Raw genomic sequence first — 5,642 nt, forward strand, 5'->3', positions numbered from 1 at the left:
ATGGGATCTTTCCAACGGAAGGATTGAACCCAGGTCTCCTGCATTGCAGGCAGATTCTTTACCAGCTGAGCCACAAAGGAAGCAAAAGAATACTGGAGTGGGTATCCTATCCCTTCTCCACCAGATCTTCCTGACCCAGAAATTGAACTGGGTTCTCCTGCATTGCAGGAAGATTCTTTACAACAGCTATTTGGGAAGTCCCAAAAGTATATATGTATGTATGTACATACCATTTAGGGCCTTTCTGGTAGCTCAGACAGTGAAGAGTTTGCCTGAAATGTAGGACACCTGGATTTGTTACTTGTGTCAGGAAATCCCTTGGAGAAGGGAATGGCTACCCACTTCAGTATTTTCGCATGGAGAATTCCATGAAAAGAGGAGCCTGGTGGGTTACAGTTCATGTAGTCACAAAGAGTCAGGCAGGACTGAGTAACTAACATTATCACTCCACTTTCATATACTATGTATTCATATATGTACTCATTTTCATATACATATATATACATTCATCTTGCAGAAAAAGAACTATAGGAAAAAACCTAAATTAATATAATTGTAACATGAAACATCAATATATGCAAATTAATTTCACTCACTCATTTTAAAAATTCGTTTTCAGCAAGTCTCACAAAAGAAGAAGTTTCCACCACATGCTGTATGTAAAATAAATATGCGACCCTGTGGACTGTAACCCACTAGATTTCTCCGTCCATGGGATTCTTCAGGCAAGAATACTGGAGTGGATTGACCATTTCCTTCTCCAGGGGATCTTCCCGACCCAGGGATCGAACCTGGGTCTCCCGCATTGGAGGCAGACGCTTTAACCTCTGAGCCACCAGGGAAGCCCCATTTAAAGCATGGTGAGTTAAAAATAAAAATTAAAAAAAAAAAAAAAAAACTTTCCAGGAAAATAGAAGCAAAGAGAGGAGAGCAAGGCTGATTTTAAACATAATAGAAGTTCAGCCCCAAAGCAGTGAATGTGGTAAAGGACACTTTCCATTAGAAAATCTGCAGTACAAAATGTAGCTACAATTTTTATATATTCAGGCATGCAATAACCTACTACCTTTGTGAGTAAAAACTGTATGATAGGTAAGTAGACATCAAATCACATTAATGATAGAACACCTTAATATTGCAGTCTCATTACAAAAGAGCTCAGAAGGACAATAAAAGACAATGGAAGAGGTAGAGATCATATGGATATATTGCAACCTCTATATGTACTACTTAAGTGCCCATGGTAGTATCACTAAATTTGATTGTGTGTTATGTAACAAATAAAACATCAAGAATATCCATAACATATAAATATTACAAAGAACACTCCTGGACATAATGCAATAAAACTGGAAATTACTAATAAAAACAAAAGGGACAAAAGCCCTCCACCTGGAAATTGAAATATTTTCTAAACTGTCCTTGAGTTAAAGAGGAAATATGAACTTAAATGCCAGAATTGAAAAAAAAAAAAGCATAGTGGCAATAGAAATACTTTGTATTAGAGTATACAAGATATAGCTAAAGCAGTGTGCTTGCATGTTAAGTTGTTTGTCATGTATGACTCTTTTCATCCCTATGGACTGTAGCTCACTAAGCTCTTCTGTCCATGGAATTCTCTAGGCAAGAATACTGAAGTGGGTTGCCATGCCCCTCCTCTAATTAGCACTAAGCATTTTTATAAGAATAAATGAAAGAATAAAAATAAATTACTTACATTTCCAGTTCAGGAAACTAGACAAAGCAAAGTAAATAAAAAGAATATACACAAAAATAGATGATGAGAGAAAAGCAGAAATATACAAGATATACAGTATTTTAAAAGTGTAGGATGTTAATTAATTATACACATCTTTGTGATAAAGTAATGAACAATCTACTCATTACACTGACAAAGTAAAAAGAAAAAAAGAAGAAATTACAAATTGGCATCCAGTCCCAACACTTCATTGCAAATAGATGGAGAAAAAATAGAAACAGTGACAGATTTTATTTTCTTGGGTTCCAAAATCACTGTGGACAATGAACACAACCATGAACCTAAAACACTCTTGCTCCTTAGAAGGAAAACAATGACAAACCTAGATAGCAAATTCAAAGGTAGAGACATCACTTTGCCCACAAAGGTCTGTATAGTTAACCTATGATTTTTCCATAGTCATGTACAGACGTGAGAGTTAGAACATAAAGAAGGATGAGTGCCAAAGAACTGACGCTTTCAAAATGTGGTGCTGGAGAAGACTCTTGAGTACCTTGGACAGCAAGGAGATCAAACCAGTCGATCCTGAAGGAAATCAACCCTTAGTATTCCTAGGAAGGACTGATGCTACAGCTACAACTCTAATACTTTGGCCACCTGATGAGATGAGCTGACTCATCGGAAAAGATCCAGATGCTGGGAAAATTGAGGGTAGGAGGAGAAGGGGGAGACAGAGGTTAAGATGGTTTGATGTGATCACCAACTCAATAGATGTGAGTTTGAACAAACTCCAGGAGATAGTGAAGGAGAGGGAAGCCTGGTGTACTGCAATCCATGGGTTTGCAAGGAGTCAGACACGACATAGCAACTGAAAAACAGCAAATATACAAGGTAAGAAATGAGAAGAAACTAACAACAGAAATAAAAGATATTTTTGAAAACCATAAGGCAAATTGACATACTTCTATGCAAAAATATCTGGAAAAATAAAAATGTATAATTGACAAGGTATATACAGATTTCCAAAGTTGACCCCATTAGAGTTGGTAAGTTTATACTAACCAATTTATAAAGAGGATGTCTATCAAACCTTCCATGACTAGATAGTATGCTATCTAGTATAACATATAGATACTAGTATATAGTTTATAGGTAGATAGATAGATAGTATATATCTATAATATATAGATACTAGTATAAATTACTTCAGGGAATTGATAAAGAATGCATTTATTTATGTTCCAATACATATAGGAATGATAGTGTGGATAATGATGAAGTCAGTTACCAACATCAACAAAACGGAAAAGAAAAATCATCCAGTATGTGAGGCTGCACAAAACAGAACTTAAACTGTGACAATGAACCTAAGTATGTAGCGAGTAAATTCTTCATTACTTTTTCACAGAAAATATGAATATAATTAATTAACATACTGTGTTTTTAAAATGCTATATATCTTGCAATTTATGTGTCCAGTAGGGTTGAAAAAATGCATAAATTATAATGAGAGCCATTTCTCAGATTTGGACAAAAATAAGAATGATGGATGACTAAACCAAATCTGTAGTTTTGTTTTGAAATCAGAGGTATCAGTATGAACTCATGGTTTTATATATATATATATATATATATATATATATATATATATATAAATCAATATAAGTGTTTATGTGTGATTGGTATATATGAAGATATAGTAAAAATATATATTCTACCTTTGTCCATGGCAGGGTAAAATATAAACAAGCGGTGAGCATACCTGCAGTTAGTTGGATCTTGGTTTCTGAACACCATTTCTCTTTAAAAGAGACCAGAGCTCCTAGAAGAACTGGGGTTGGAAAAAAAATGAGAAGAGCCTAAAATAACTTGTTGTGTCAGAAAGTAAAGAGATACTGAAAAATGTATGAGAGAAAGTCAATACAAAGAAAAAATCTGAAGATGTGCCAAATACTTATATCTGCAATGATTTGCCAATTAAATAATTAATGAACTATTGGGCTAGAATCCCTAAAGTAAAATGAATATTCATAAGTCACTGCTGATACAAATAAATAATTGAATGAAAAACATAATAAAGGCTAAAGGAAAAGCTTTTTTATAGAAAAGTTTCAATTAATTTTTTAAAAAGTGAAGAAAACAAACTCCCCATTAAGCCAATAATACAGTTAATAATTTTTGCAGAAAAGATCCTTATTTACTAAAGAATGAAAAAAATAGTAGATAGGAACTTAAAGGTTTCAAAGTATCCGTCCCCATGATATTGATTAATTCAAAAGGGAAAAATCCTTGAGAATTTGCTGGTGGTTCAGTGGTTAGGACTCTGCAGGGGACTGGGGTTCCATCCCTGGTCAGAGAACTAAGAACCTGAAGGGTACAGCAAAAAAATACAGACAAAGGGAGGAAATTGTGATCTTACTGTGTATGGAACCAGGCAAAAATCAATGTAAGTGATGAAAGTTAACGTCAGTTCAGCAATAAGACATATCCACATCATCACCTGTCTCTGACATGATTCTGAACCTTCAGGCATGTGATTTTTTTTTCCCGGCAAGAAAATAATTTAATAGTCACATACTTCCCTCGTGTCTCAGATGGTAAAGCGTCTTTCTGCAATGTGGGAGACCAGGGTTCGAGCCCTGGGTTAGGAAGATCCCCTAGAAAAGGAAATGGCAATCCACTCCAGTAGTATTGCCTGGAAAATCCCATGGACAGAGGAGCCTGGTAGGCTACAGTCCATGGGGTCGCAAAGAGTCGGGCATGACTGAGCGACTTCACTTTAACAAATTAAGAAGCATTGGAAAGCCAGTCTAGACTGGAGTGGCAGCTAAACTTGTCCTCCAGCTCTACTATCCTCATCACGGGGCTTTTGGGCTCAAAGTACCTGCAGACATCATGTCTTCAATCAGAAAGAAGAAACTAAAGGCCAAAATTTCCTACAAGTCTTGCTTTCCCAGAAGATCTTCCATCAGTGCTTGATTCTCTAAGTGAAAATGCATCAGAATGATTAGTTATTGATATATTCAGGTAAGCAAGTTACCCTCAACAAAGAGGGTACCAAGAGCAGTCCTCAGAACCAAAGTATACACCCAAGCCATCTTCCTCCTCTGGAGACTGAAGCCAGTGCCTGGACTGGTCATTCACTCAGGTCTGGTGTGTGTGAGATGGAAAGTGTTGGAGAAGGCATGGCCCCTTTTCCCCAGAACCTGCCCCTATCCTTTGTCTTCACTGTGCCCACACTTAGTCATGCTTTGAGGAATTCAGGTTGAAAGAGGGTGCTTTCTGGGTTCCATGTGAACATGCCTAATGCCTTTAAAAAAAGAGAAAAGATCAAGTTCTCTTTGAAATTACTAGAAATTGGCTCCCTTTGGACTGATCATCCCATGTGTGGGAGATCACCCCACAGATGGGTCCTGACCATACCCACAGTGCACCCTATCTGGCAAGTGTGAATCATGGCAGCCTGACAGACCAGTTCACAGAGTAGGCAACCTGTACAATCACCCAGCACAGCTGCAGCCCTTGAAAGACAAAACAAACTACATGAACAATTTGACAGAGCTGCAATTCAATGGGAAATTTAAGCATGCATAACTCCTAGAATCTCATAGATCAAATGGAGGATTTGTGTAACACAATTATTTAAATGGTGCAACACATGTGAGTCTGTGCCCCCTTCCTCTGCCTCAATACCAACTACTTAGAGTAGCTGGCATTAACCATGCGTCAAGTGTATTTTGTTGGGGTCTTGTTTGTGCTAACATACCAAAACAAAAGTTAGATACAGTAGGAATTAGCAGTTTTGAAGAGAAATCTGTTAAGTGAATAGAGAAGAATGGAAGTGCAGAGGGAAAGGAAAGAAGAAACGCTAAATGAAAGAGTATTTGAATACAGAATTTAAGAAATGTCAAATATGAATTTATAGATTGTCTAACTCTGGAGT

The 5,642-nt window shown here is 36.7% G+C and overlaps 1 non-coding gene across 1 annotated transcript; it reads right to left on the reverse strand.

Annotated features, from left to right (window-relative positions):
* Window positions 1-770: 770 nt before the first annotated feature.
* TRNAW-CCA (transfer RNA tryptophan (anticodon CCA)) lies at window positions 771-842 on the reverse strand. Its single transcript has one exon. It is a non-coding gene; the product is annotated as a tRNA-Trp (tRNA).
* Between the last annotated feature and the right edge of the window lie 4,800 nt (window positions 843-5,642).

Source organism: Budorcas taxicolor, chromosome 11, assembly GCF_023091745.1.
Source record: "Budorcas taxicolor isolate Tak-1 chromosome 11, Takin1.1, whole genome shotgun sequence".
NCBI classification, from domain to species: Eukaryota; Metazoa; Chordata; class Mammalia; order Artiodactyla; family Bovidae; genus Budorcas; species Budorcas taxicolor.